Raw genomic sequence first — 15,024 nt, 5'->3', positions numbered from 1 at the left:
TAAATCCGTCTTTTGATTTGATGCCACCGGGGATAGAACCATTGAAATTTCGGTCTCGAAACAGGCACTATCCACTGGGCAGGGAAGTGATGGATAATAAAGTCTTAGATAGTATTACGTTCGTGTAAGTATTTCACGAAATTTGTTTCCAAATGCCATAATTCCCCTTCCCCTCCCCCTCCCGAGAGAAGTACAAAATGTCGCAAAGACAGGACTGTGGTGAATGCTACACGTTTCCAGTGTTTAACATGTAATGAAAATATCCCACGTTCGCATATTTCTTCATTAAAGTTTGCACTGAGCGTTTAATGTCCATTTTCTCGTCATCAAGCAATAGACAAGCCGTATCGGGTTTGTCCCACTAGGGAATACATATCCCCCAAGGGCATGTTCATATCCCTCGAAGCTCTATCAACTTTTACAACATAAAAGCGCCAACTATTACGGTGGCCCACGACTGAGATAGCCTTATTTCTAATCTAATTAGTTTTGGTGGCGAAGCAACAGTGTTTCATAATTACACCAAGATATGAATCTACTTTCCTCACATGTTGAACCAGACTGTGTCCCACGGAACGGGCTTTTAGTCCTAATTATCACATGATTATCGTTTATTGCGTCATTTTTTGGCCAGACTTGATGAAGCTGATTACGTGATGAAAACTACAAGTTAAGATGATGTGTATTTCACTTGAAATTGATATGCACACGTTTCCCCCTGAAACACGATCCAAGCACGTCAAATTCAGATTTAAGGAGATTGAGCGTTGGGTCGCTTTTCAAAATATTTTTCAGGCGATTTTAGACACGAAAGTAACAGAGCACAGGACAAATATTGAATGCAAATTGTAAGAAACTGTAACATCTGACCCGTGAGAAATAATTAAACTGAAATATACATACATATACTTAGATGTTTTATAACTCATTTATGTAATGTAATTGGTTTTAATTGATATTGTAGTAGAGAAAAGGATTTAAATCATAATTCGTTTTTCCACAGAGGATTCACAAATTATAGTAATACATACCACGTGCGATTACAATATTTTAAAAGCAGTCCTTGTATAGCTGCCATTTATGTATCATTTATTTATAAAAAGACAACATTATTGTCAGTAAACGTACGGAAACAGTGAAAAACACATATATCAGTTTAAATATTTAGAAAACCGGGAATGAGATTCTGTACACTTGTTTATGCTTTTTTGCTACGCTAATGATACGTCCTTCAAATTTAGGATCCATATTCGCTACAAAAAAACCATTCCGAATTTTAAGTGCATATGCAGAAAATGCATTACGACGGCTTGTGGGAGTACGTGGCGGGGACATTAACTTTGATGGCCCCAGACTTCTAACGGTGTCCCCCTCCCCAAAGTTGCTTGTCCCGCCTCCCGACATTAAAGACCCATTTGCACGCGCACCTGCACCAAAAGTCTTTTAAACGCGCGACAACGAAAACTGTTTTGGGACGAAGCTAATTTTGATTTACTTCGTGGTAATGAAGCGCTTAGTTTTAACAGCTAGGATAATGAAATCTATGATTTTTAAAAGAGTGGGTCGTTTTCAAAATTCTTGCCAACGTACACGGTCCATCCTGGATGCACACTCGATTGACATGAAGTGAAACAACAATTAGTTGTGTTTTGGACCATAAGTTTCCAGTGTTTGGACGACTGTTAACAGCCCAGTAACGTGTTGATAAAATTTCTATTTTTTGGTCAAATCCAATTTTCAAGTGTATAATTTCTTTGCCCGAGATATATTGATTATATCGTAATTTTAGATGAAAACGAACATACACATGTTTCAGAACACTCAAATAACGCATTTTATATGCATGTAAGTTTATAGGGTTTAACGCCAACATTATTTCAGATATATCACGGTATATATTATATAGTGTGGAAGGAAAGCCCTAAGTGATCCAGGTCTTAGACTCTTAACACTTTGGTGAATTCAACGAGCACGGACATGGCGCTGACAAACCGATGAACAAAATCTGGGATTCGAACCAACGATCATAGCTTTCTGGCACGTCAATGGAATTTGCACAGCGAGTTGCAGCCTTAGACGACGCGGCTACGCCTAATCATGATTACATTAAAGGAAAAAAGATTTAATTGAAACATTACAGGAAAAAGTTGATTTAATTGAAACATTACTTCAAAAGAAATATTTCATAATCCTTAACTCATAAAAAATACATTTGCCTTTTTCTTAAGACAAACATGATGGCAAGAAGAAAACAGGATATGAAAGAACAAGTTCCGGCCTCTTTCTGATAAGATCTCGGGAGGTCACGCGCAGCGCGTACGAGACGACCTGTCGCGAGACTTGCTCGTAGACAAAGATATCAGATTGCCTTTGCTTTGAGGTTTAAATTGAAATACTACAATTGTGCAGTTTTCTGCTTGGGTCGTTTCTCGTTTGAAGATGATGTGCAGCTTCCATATCAGAGCAGGATGTATTATGTCATATATTTCATGTAAACAGTTAAGCCGTAGAGAAGTATTGTCTGGTTATCACGTCTCCGAGCACGCCGCAGTATCGAAATTCAAAAGTATATGGAAAAAATATGTTTATGGAATTCCTTCGGCAGTAACTTTGAAAAAATGATAATTAACTTTGAAAATGGCGTACGGTTGACTTGAAAATATGCGTAACTGCATATGTCACTGTGTTTTTGCATGAAGTAGGTTTGCACACTTCGGGTAGGAAGATGCCAGACTTCAAGTGTTGCTGGTCACAACCGATAGGTTCTCCAGGCCTGTATACTACTGCCTTCAGAGAGAACCACATTCGTATCGATATCCCCACATTCGTATCGATATCCTCACATTCGTATCGATATCCCCACATTAGTATCGATATCCCCACATTCGTATCGATATCCCCACAATAGTATCGATATCCCCACAATAGTATCGATATCCCCACATTAGTATCGCTATCCCCACATTCGTATCGATATCCCCACAATAGTATCGATATCCCCACATTAGTATCGCTATCCCCACTTTCGTATCGATATCCCCACATTTGTGAAGTTATATTCCCACAGTAGTGTAGCGATATTCCCATATTAGAGTAGCGATATTCCCACATTAGTGTAGCTATATAAGCATTCGTATCTATATCCGCACATTTGTAGTGGTATCCACGCATTCATTGTAAATTGGTAGCTATATTCCCACATTCATAGTGATATCCATATATTAGTAGCTATGTTCACAAATTCATAATGATATCCACACATTCATAACGATGTTCCCATAAAGACACGCTCATGTTCAAATATATTTATAAACTCCCCTGAAATCTTAAGAAACGAGCCTGTTTGGCGTATTGTATGAAGACTTTCCTTTACACTAGGGGTTTTATTTTTAATAAACGCATTTGATAACCTATACGACAGTTTCTAACAGGTTTGCTCATTTCTAAAACACTGCTAAACTTGAGGACTATTAGCATTGTGTTTCACATCTTATTATAATTTTGTCCGAGATTTGGTAAAACGAAGCAGTGTATTTTCCAATTTTGATACGTAGAAAAATGACTTTTTTTGCAACACCTAATTCCGATATCGATAAACAGAAACTTTCTCGGTGAGGTACAATGTTCGAAAAATAAAGTGTTACATTAAAGTATGCAATAGAGCTGATAAGGTAAAATAAACTATTCTATAAATAAACTTCAAAACACGATACCCTTATCATAAACATACATTTCATTTTAAACAATATCTTTAAGTAGGTAGTATGTTTCAATTTTCCTCACAAAGTTTCAATTTCGAGATTGTTTGTAAAAAAGGTCCGAGGTACTCAACTTTCGGGTCGTCTACGTCATTCCGATTGTTCGTCTATCCGCCGTAGACATAAATATCACTTCCGACTTGCCTCCGGACACGGAAGTAGGCATTATGGGATAGGCTACGGATTAGAAATTCCCCACGGTTTCAGACGCAGGGCAATGGTGTTAAGGAGAGCTAAATGAAGGGGGATTTTTGAGAGATTTTGTAAACGAAAATCCGAATCAACTTGGCTCCGTTTGAAATGTTTTTTGAGCTGTTTTGAAATTGAAAATTAGGTATCTGTGGGAAAAAGGTGGGGTGAACAGCTGCAGAGGTTATGTAATAGACAAGTTGAAATATACATGGCGTGCGTTTGTCACGGTAACGAAAGCAATCATCCAAATGTCTAAATATACATTTCGGTGCCATGGTCAGTGAAGATGGTAAACAGCTTACAGGAACCGATCCACATTCCAAGCATATCGAGCATGTCATTAACCTAGACTGGAGCTGTCTTCATTTTACATGTTTTATCATCATAAACTAAAAATGATGTCCCACATAATCTTTAACAAACAAACAAACAAACAAACAAACAAACAAACAAACAAGCAACAACGAAGTTCTAATTCTAACATTGTTCAAATAAAGTTATTAAATAAAGTGTTTTCGTGAGTTTTACGAAAAAAATATATATGTCTGAGATTTATATAAATACGATTATATTTGAGATAGAGACGGCTTCCAGTCTTGTCAACGGTTCTATCTGTAGACTTGAAATTCAGCCAAACGTAACTGTGTGCTGTGTAACTAGCGCCGCAGCGAGGTGAAATTGATAAAAATACATGGACAATGATTTACACGGCATTTCTGACAGATGTCTGTAACTTGAGTTTAAATAATAGATTAAAAACTGGTTTTATGACAATTTGGGTTTGATGATCATTTTATGTTGAATGTAGGATGAAAATAATGAATGAATACTTCATAAGAAACATACAAACAGTAAAAAGGTTCCAAGTCTTTCAATGTAACCTTTGATGTGATTCAGGAGGTGAGGTGAAATGGGGTTTAACGTCGCGTCCAAGATTATTGCACTTATATAGCGACGTGCATGTACGTGTGTGTGTTTGTGTGGCTGCTTGTACTAGTCCGGACTGATGCCGATTTATAGTGCTAGGTCACTGAGATACCATGCCGCAGTTTAACATGAATACCCCACTCAGACACAGTATACTGACTCCGAGCCGACCAGTCCTTGTTTTAGCCCCTTAATGCCGAGCGCCAGACAGGGTAACAACAAGTACCATCTTTTAACGTCTTTTGGTATGACGCGGCCGGGGATCGAACCCCGGACCTTCCGCTCTCCGGGCGGACGCTCTACCACTAGACCACGGAGGCGGTCTGATTCAGGAGACAGATATTGAGATATAACTATCCCCTGACACAATCAAGTAAGACTTAGGTCTTTATACTTTATTTGTTGGTTTACAAAACACACAGACATAAGGAAACATCTGATATTACAAAAAAAGTACTTCAGATAAAGCTATGTGTCGTACCACAACGTGTAAACTACAGTAGAACCCCATGATCTTGAACATAGCGTGTTGTAACTTCGAGATGTCAGGACATTAGAGATGTAATTATTATGGTTTTGGGGATGAAATGATTACCTATTGTAAAGTGATGTTTGCTGAAAGTACACTAGAGTGAAAGTCACCCAAGGCCACATTTTGAAAATTTATATTGGTGTATACAAAGATGACAGAATGTCCTGAAACTTGAGTCAAACATTTAATATTTTATTGGTCATTCATTATTGGTAAGTGATTTAGAAGTTGTTTTTTGAATATATTTTTTTCATTAGCTTACTTTGAATTTAAGGCCAAACAGTTTGTAAACTAACAAAATAGGCCTTATCGTTCAATGTGTTTATTTACACTGTGCAGAGTTGCATCCCTTAGCTAAACCAGGATGAGCTGATCGTGGGTTCGAATTACAAATTTGCACCGGTTATGAATCATGTTCTCTCAGTACCGTACAAGTGATAAACGCATACGACCAGCATCAAACAGACACTTCGTGATATTACTCAAATGCAGTTAAAAGCGGCGTTAAAGCAAACTACGTCATATCGCATTGAAGTTCATACATTATCAAAGATGGAAAAGCAGTGAGTAAGTGAGTTAGTGATTCCAGTTATATCACGGCGTGTCAGGTTAATGTGGGAAGCCCGAAGAGATGCAGGTCTGAGACGTTTACCACTTAATGGCAACCCATGGGCACGAGTGTGGTTCTAACAAACATAGAACCATAATCGCAGAGAATCGGGATTCGAACCGACAATCATCTATTTCAGGCGTGCCCAAGAAACGCAACGAAAAGCCACCAGTGGCCGTCGGTGAAGCAATAGTGTAGCCGACTGGGTTTTGAAATTTAATATATTTTGACTGTAGATATAAAAGTATTACCGTTTATTTTGAGACGAGGATTGTTACACGGATTTATACAGGTTTTTCTATCCATACTAGTCTGTCTTACAGACCCTGATACAAATACAAATACAAATACAAATATATATATATATATACAAATATATATCAAATACAGCCCATGCAAGTCTAAAATGTTTGGCAAGTCTAGATTACTGCAGTATCTCAAAATGAAGAGAGTCACTGGGCTCCCTTTTATTATATGTTTATTAAGATAACTGAACAACTGTTTTTTTCTGTACATTATGTTCATTTTAGAGACTAGATGTTAGACTATATCCATACCTCAATGAACTGAAATAAAGACACAGCTAAAGTGCTGAATATGAAGGCTATCGGTTTACGTTTATCTGATTTTGACCAATCAGATTGAAACGTTACTCCAGTGTCATACCAGCTTAAATCTTTTTATGTTTCATCGAACTATGCAGGGTCAGCGTTTTACCCGATTACCCGCCAAATCTTAGTGTTATATATATGTAGCTGACTAAACGCGAGGTCGGGTACAAGAAACGTGAGCATTAATATGCAAGAAGGATGTCGGTTACTACTGGCATCTGATTAACTCAAAATCCCTTCTGTCGAGTGTAAGACGCTCTTTCGTCTTTCTTTTTTTGCAAGTGACATCTTCTGCACCTGACGCTTCACACTGACGCTTCTCCTGTTGACGCGGTTCATACGTTGTGCTGTCTCGTATGTTCTCGCGCGATCTGTCGCGTGATGTCGGTGTCAAGTTTCAAGGAAGCCATCACAATGGCAGCTCTGCTACTTTCTGTGTCACGACCGTCTCTAGTATGAGAGCCGAACTAGTACAAGCAGCCACACCTACGCACATGCATGCACGTCGCTAAATATGTGCAACAATCTTGGACGCGGCGTTAAACAACACCTCACCTCACCTCCGGCAAGGTTGATCATGTGACTGTCCCCGGCAACCCACGTTGGTCGTCCAAACCGACTAAATGTATCGGGTCGGGGTAGGTCATTTGGTTGATTGCGAGTCATCGTACCCCGACGGTGTGGGAAGTTGATCACAACATCAATCATTGGTTTATCTGAGTGAGTGAGGCCTTAAATATAAAAAACCCAACAACATACAAATAGATTTGGAGTCTCGGCAGATTACTTCTAATACAGGTGACGGTATTCTTTCTCTTCGTAATAAAAAAAGGAGAATTTCACATATGAATTAAATTTTTTGCATGTTATTTCTCTGACAGGGGGAAATCTAGCCTGGTGCACCGTTTCAAGCAATTATTGCTCATCGCCATGTCTCAATCTCGTTTCAAGATCAGCTACAATGTCAGAGACTAAACACGTTAACAGGAGACCCCGAACAACTATGCTCCTGTATATGATCAGGGGAACATGTATCTAAACACCTCGCTTTCATCGTAGAAGATAAGACTGTTTGTGTACGGAACGGCATGTTTCAGCCGCAATAATTGAAACCCCCAGACCCGTAGCTCCGTGATGATTAGATATGCCACTCGACTGCGGAGGACTTTATGAATGAGCGGTGAAACTTTCCTCGCCAACACCTTAGCCATGTTTGCACCTGCAAAACATCATGGCGGAATGCGCAGTGACATAACCTGATCACTCAGTGTGCTCTCGCGCCGTCTAGCACGTGCTGAATGTAAACAAAGTAGTCCCGCCCACGGAAGCAGAAATCCCGAGTTCCAGCGCACAATTTCAGTCCATGTGGTTCACGTTTTCACTCGTCCCGCTGAATAGCGTTTGAAGCCTTGTCGCTTTAATTAAGAGCAATGTTGAGCCGTAACTTTATCGAGGATGTGGTTGAGGTGTGAGATATTGCGTCATATTTAGATAAGTCCTTGTTTGTTGTTATATTGCTTGCATGTCTGTTTATCCTAACTTTCGTGTGTTTACGCAAACTTCGACTGGCGAGTAGATAGCCTTCAAATAGGCACTACACTTATGTATAACTGTGTATATCTGCTCAGGCCCTTAATCCCGACTGGCGAATAGGCAAATAATTCCGATAGGTGAATAGGCCGTTAATCTCGACTGGCGAATAGGCAAATAATTCCGATAGGTGAATAGGCCGTTAATCTCTTCTGACGAATCAGCAGTTAATCCCGGCAGATAGACATTTAAATCTATCTGACGAGCACGCAAGTTATATTGACTGATGAGCAGGCAGGTTATGTTGACTGATGTTAAGGCAGGTTATGTTGACTGATGTTACAGGCAGGTTATATTAACTGATGTTAAGGCAGATTATGTTGACTGATGTTAAGGCAGCCTATGTTGGCTGATGTTAAGGCAGGCTATGTTGGCTGATGTTACAGGCAGGTTATTTTGACTGATGTTACAGGCAGGTTATATTAACTGATGTTAAGGCAGGTTATGATGACTGGTGTTAAGGCAGGTTATGTTGACTGATGTAGGGATGTCATGTTGACTGATGTTAAGGCAAGCTATGTTGACTGAGTAGGCAGGTTATGTTGACTGATGAGTAGGAAGGCTATGTTGACTGATTAACACAGGCCAACATAGCCTCCCAACTCACCAGCCAACATAGCCTCCCAACTCACCAGTCAACATAGCCTCCCAACTCACCAGCCAACATAACCTGCCTACTCACCAGTCAAAATAGCCTCCCTATCACCAGTCAACTGATGTTAAGGCAGGTTATGTTGACTGATGTTAAGGCAGGTTATGTTGACTGATGTTAAGGCTGGTTATGTTGACTAAGTAGGCAGGTTATGTTGACTGATGTTAAAGCAGGTTATGTTGACTGATGTTAAGGCAGGTTATGTTGACTGAGTAGGCAGGTTATGTTGACTGATGTTAAGGCTGGTTATGTTGACTGAGTAGGCAGGTTATGTTGACTGATGTTAAAGCAGGTTATGTTGACTGATGTCAAGGCAGGTTATGTTGACTGCTGAGTAGGCAGGTTATGTTGACTGATGTTAAGGCTGGTTATGTTGACTGAGTAGGTAGGTTATGTTGACTGATGTTTAGGCAGGTTATGTTGACTGGGTAGGCAGGTTATGTTGACTGATGTTAAGGCAGGTTATGTTGACTGATGTAAAAGACAAGTTATGTTGACTGATGTTAAAGGCAGGTTATGTTGACTGGTGTTAAAGGCAGGTTGTGTTGACTGCTCAGTAGACAGGTTATGTTGACTGATGTTAAGGCTGGTTATGTTGACTGAGTAGGTAGGTTATGTTGACTGATGTTTAGGCAGGTTATGTTGACTGGGTAGGCAGGTTATGTTGACTGATGTTAAGGCAGGTTATGTTGACTGATGTAAAAGACAAGTTATGTTGACTGATGTTAAGACAAGTTATGTTGACTGATGCAAAAGACAAGTTATGTTGACTGATGGTAAAGGCAGGTTATGTTGACTGATGTTTAGGCAGGTTATGTTGACAATGAGTAGGAAGGTTATGTTTACTGATGTTACAGGCAGGTTATGTTGACATTGAGCAGAAAAATTACGTTTACCGATGTTAAAGGCAGGTTATGTTGACATTGAGTAGGAAGGTTATGTTGACTGATGTTACAGGCAGGTTATGTTGACATTGAGCAGGAAGGTTATGTTGACTGATGAGTAGACCGTCGAGTCCAGCATTGTCCACTCGGGTCCAGTCGGATTTTGAATCTTCCAGGCGGGTAGTTTCGGGTCCAGGATTAATCATCAATCATCACGAAACGATCATGCCATTCCCTTGGTCGCTTATTTCCGTGTGTACGCATGCTACTACAATACGTTATATGTTTGGTTTATATGGTTTATTTGGGTTTTTTTTATGGTTTATTTGATTTATTTGGTTTATTTGATTTATTTGGTTTATATGGTTTATTTGATTTATTTGGTTTATTTGGTTTATATGGTTTATTTGGTTTATATGGTTTATTTGGTTTATTTGATTTATTTGGTTTATTTGGTTTATATGGTTTATATGGTTTATTTGGTTTATATGGTTTATTTGTTGTTTTTTATTTATTTGGTTTATTTGATTTATTTGGTTTATATGGTTTATTTGGTTTATATGGTTTATTTGGTTTATATGGTTTATTTGGTTTATATGGTTTCGATTCCCATCATTCGCGATCTGTTTCACTCGGATGTTACCCAATACTGGGGACCGACCAATTGTTGAATAAATTCCACCCAAATGCCAGAAATTATTATTTTGCGTCAGACTGGCATCCAAAAATACATTGTTGCAAGATGCTGAAAAAAGTAACCTTAAAGTTATATTTGATAAACTATCTGGTTTTTGCAGTTGAAGCAAAAGTCTCATACAAAAATCATATAGCATCAGACAATTTAAATAACAAAAATCAAATTTCATCTTCATTTCAAAGACCAAATGTTTTAGAATTTATACAAGAAAATTACCATGTGAAAATGGCCATAGTCTTACACCAGCATGTCAAACCGACATCAATGCTTTACAAGTTTAAATGGCCTAAATGTCTCATGTCACACTGTGTTGATACTGCTATTGTACTGACAGTATTCAGTATGCAGAACGCATGCCAGTCATCGCACGCGGGCAGTTCCGGTGGAACAACTCCAGGTGCAATGAAAGTACAGAACATTTCAACATGGCCGACCGTGTCGTCTGCCGACATCACGTGATATCGCCTTTCACGAGCTGTATATGGTTCAATGATGTTTTGACAGTCGTTTGTCTTTCTTACAACAGCTTGCACCTGCTGACCCCGGGTACGCTGGAGCATATAGTCTGAGCTGGGTGCACGTTTCTGGGGGTATGCAGGGAATGTTTCCGAGATCGTGGTCCCCAAGAGCTGCATGGTTCCAGAACAGTAGTCAAGCATCCATATGTATACGGCGCTGTCACTTCTGTGGTCTCTCTTGATTCATCTGTACATCTAAGCGGTCGGATGAGGATAGGAGGGAATGTGTCCTGACATTGGAATTTTGTTATCATACACATGGCAGGGGTAATTTTTCATGATTCATACCGCTCGCTGAGTGTGTGTAGCACTATTTACGACCAAAGACCCCTGGAATCGCATGTTGACTGCAAGTAGGTTTTGGTAATTGTAAAAAATATTCCTCCAACGTTTTTTAGTCCGTCAGTTATAGGTAAATGGGTACAATAACATACGACATTGTGATCTTCTCGTAATTCCTTAAACAGGTTTAAGCATCTATAATGAAAAAAGGGTTAGGGATAATTTTAGTGATATTTATTTCTTACTGACGACTGCGCACACAATTTCATAAAAAAACTTCCCAAACAACATTTATGATCCACTTTCTTTTGTTCAATATATTAATTTTAAATGGATATAGTTCTTGAGGCCAGGGTTCCATTAGCCAAAAGGGTACAATGTTTGAAGCCAGTTTCTGGTGTCTATAGCAGATCTGGTGCTGGAATTGCTACCGCGGCCTCAAACCTTACTCGACCCGTGAAGATCCGGCGTAGAATAGAAATTCAGCAAGTAATTCTGGCCGTAAAGGGCGATTTTGCTTTCGTAAGAGGAGACTAACGGGACCGGGTGGTCAAGCTCGTTGACTTGGTTGATGCATGTCATCGTATCCCAATTACGAGGATCGATGCTCATCATGTCAATCACTGGATTTTTGGTCCAAACTCGCCGTCATACAGCTGGAATATTGCGGCGTTAAATAACAAAACAATCAAACCATAGTCACTAACTCATTAGTAGTAGTAGTGCTTTGGCTATCGATTCCATTTCGACGTGGCCGGTGTGCTTGGCCGTAATGAAAATTGTCTGGATTCGAACCGCGACCTGGATATTCCCTGCCCAATTGTGGTACATCCAGGCACGGTACGGCTGAAAGATGTCGTTTAACATCTGAAAACTCCCATCTCAGTGCGTCTTTGAAACCAGTTCCCAACATGAAGCTCCCTGCGCATTTACGAAAGATTACAATGTAGGTAATACACCAAGAAGTGGAATGTGGGTACAGCTATTCCCTCCGCAGTCGGTGTCTCCCCCAAACCATAAGCCAATTATGTCATAATACCCAGAATTTGCTTTCAGCGTTTTTGATGATGATGCTGATGTCTGCGTCTGTATCGTCTTCCCCGTGGTTGGGGAGTTGCGCTGTGCTGCGGTATGTTTCTGGGGGCAAAAAGCCCCAGCAAATGCCAAGGTTTGTTGTGACAGAAGCTGTGGCAAGCCTCATTGATCTTAAAGTTTTCATTAACGTTTCCGATTTGGTAAAAACTGGAAGCCTCCCAGGCCGCCTGATATCTCAGGTGAAACCATGTCAGACAATAACGCCAAGAAACGGGACTGTACTCATGGACATGTGAGGGACGCTCTCTCGGGGAAACGTGGACCTGTTATCATGTTATCTTCCATTGTATGCGGGAGTTCTGTATACACGGATAGGCTCGGGCAAATACCCGGATGTCAGTTGCCCAGTGGATCCACCTCAGCCTCACTGGCTCCACATTTTATCAGAGCTGAGGATTTATTTGAAATTTTGGGGGTCAATGACCTCTTATGAAAATGATGGATTTCAGAAATATACGAGAGTTAAAGGACATCCACTGTTCAGATTTTTAAGGTCATTTGTTTTTTGACATGGATCAATGATATGGCCTCCGATACACTCTGAGTATAAAACATCAACGCCAGAAATAAACCAGTCTCGATTATCCAATAAAACAGATTATATTTGGAGGTGGTGGTAATAATAATATACAGATACAGAAACGGACTTTGTTCATCATTTCTGAATAATTGTTATTGTGATATTATTCAGATTAAATAAGTAGTGTTTTTTTTGTTTAAATCAAAATCATTTTGAGAATCATACATTTCACAAAATAATGAATGCTCCCTTGATGGTTGCTGGCAACTTTGTGCACTGGGATGTATTTCTTTGACAGTTTCCGTTCCTCATCCATTTACTCTAACAAGGCTCCGGATCATTCAACTATGCTACCTATTTGGTTGCAGGAACGTAACATTTCTTACCTAACATATCGGCTGTTCTCACGAACACAGTATCTACGCCACCGCGCACTATTCCCCGCAAGACTGTTTATTTATTTTGACTGGAAACGCGAGCATCTGATGATTTAATCTGCCTCCACAAACCCGCGTTTGTTTTGATGTTACTCGGGCTTATCAATATGTGTAACCTATTTAACACACGAAGTGCAAGGCGCTGACAGGGTGTTGCAGCTCCGCGCTGGCGCTAAGACGATCTGCCTCTTCACCCAACGTTTGTGTATTGATGGGTGCAGGATAATTAGAGCTGTTTTGTCGCTTGGGTTTAATGCTTTGAAAGAAGTTGTAAGGAATATATGTTATAGATGGGTGTTCAGATCAGCTAAACCGAAGTGTAAACGCTTGTTTATTCTGAGTGGTGTCTGTTGTACAACACACGCCGATATCTGTATGGGATCTCGGTATCGTAAGAGAAGTTCCCAGGATTACCTCCTTAAGACCCTGATAATGGTAGGAGTTGGATCTGGATCTGGATTAGAAAACTCGAGGGATAGTAGTGTGAGCAGAGCTCTGTGTAAACTGGTACAGTGAACCCTCCTTTGTCCAGACCTCAATAATCCACAAACATTTAGAGTTAATAGACACAACTAGTTACCTATTTATCAATCAGGGAAGTTATGTCGATTTCTCTGGGAACTATACAGTCAAGATTTCTAGACTTAGTACATAGGAACACATTTTTAACCAGGAGCAGCTGTATGTTTGGTCTTCCAAGGTTGTCACGTGTCCATAATAAATCCATACTACGCAGCCGTTGTGTTGGGCCTACTACCGTTGCTTGAAATCCGCGAGACATTTACTTTTCCCGTCTCTCCCGTTGATAAGAAACTATCCTTGGTATCTAATTTGATAATGATAAGGGGGTAAAATCCCCTGATAATCAGCGTAACTCATCCCCCACAATCGTCAATAACGACTCACCCACTCACTTATACATCCAACCATAAGACAAGTATATCGGTTCTCGTCATCAAAATGATTGTAAATAGTAAAAGTAGAAAACACAAAACACCTTTCTTGAACTGGCAAGTAAATAATTATCTGTTCAACTGCACACATCTCGTTTACCCCACGAGCGTGTAAATACCATTCCTGATATTTTCGAGGGGTTGGAAATGGAGTTGGAGTTAGCGGAAATAAAACAACCTTATTTGGTCAGCAACAGAAATCGTACAAGAAAAATGAAAGGCTAACCAACCCGACGCCCTAATTACACATTGGCCTGATCCCATAGCAAAGACCTCCATGTTGCTCTCGTTGGAACCACTTGTTCTCTATGTCCTGGTGTACAGCGGGGAGACCTTCTGGGTCCTACTTTCTTTATATACTTCGCCAAAGACGTACATCTATTTTCGCCTTTGACTTCGCAGACACACAAAGCTGTTTTTTTATGTTTTGTCCTCTGAAGCCCATTTCTTTGATTGTGTGACAGAGATTGGATGGGTGTTTGAGGAGCGAGCAGGGAGGGGGAGGATAAACCGCGAGGGTGGGGTCAGTTTTGTTGGTTTGACCTGTGGCTTCACTCCACACAGGAGGTGTGGAAACCGGAGTAAGGGCGGGGGGAGTTACAAGTAGGAACAGAAGCAACAGTCTTCCTATCAGCAGGGTACACACCCTTCCGTGTGAAAACACAACATATATATCCTATACTTATACAAGAAAACCAAGGGAGTACACTTGAAGATGTTTTAGGTCACCAGAAAAACATGTTGTATTTTCTTACTTGCCCTTAGT

The sequence above is a fragment of the Haliotis rufescens genome, unplaced genomic scaffold (assembly GCF_023055435.1).
Source record: "Haliotis rufescens isolate VD_foot unplaced genomic scaffold, xgHalRufe1.0.p SCAF_37, whole genome shotgun sequence".
NCBI classification, from domain to species: domain Eukaryota; kingdom Metazoa; phylum Mollusca; class Gastropoda; order Lepetellida; family Haliotidae; genus Haliotis; species Haliotis rufescens.
The sequence above is the reverse complement of the archived record's forward strand: the minus strand, read 5'-3'. Positions refer to the sequence as shown.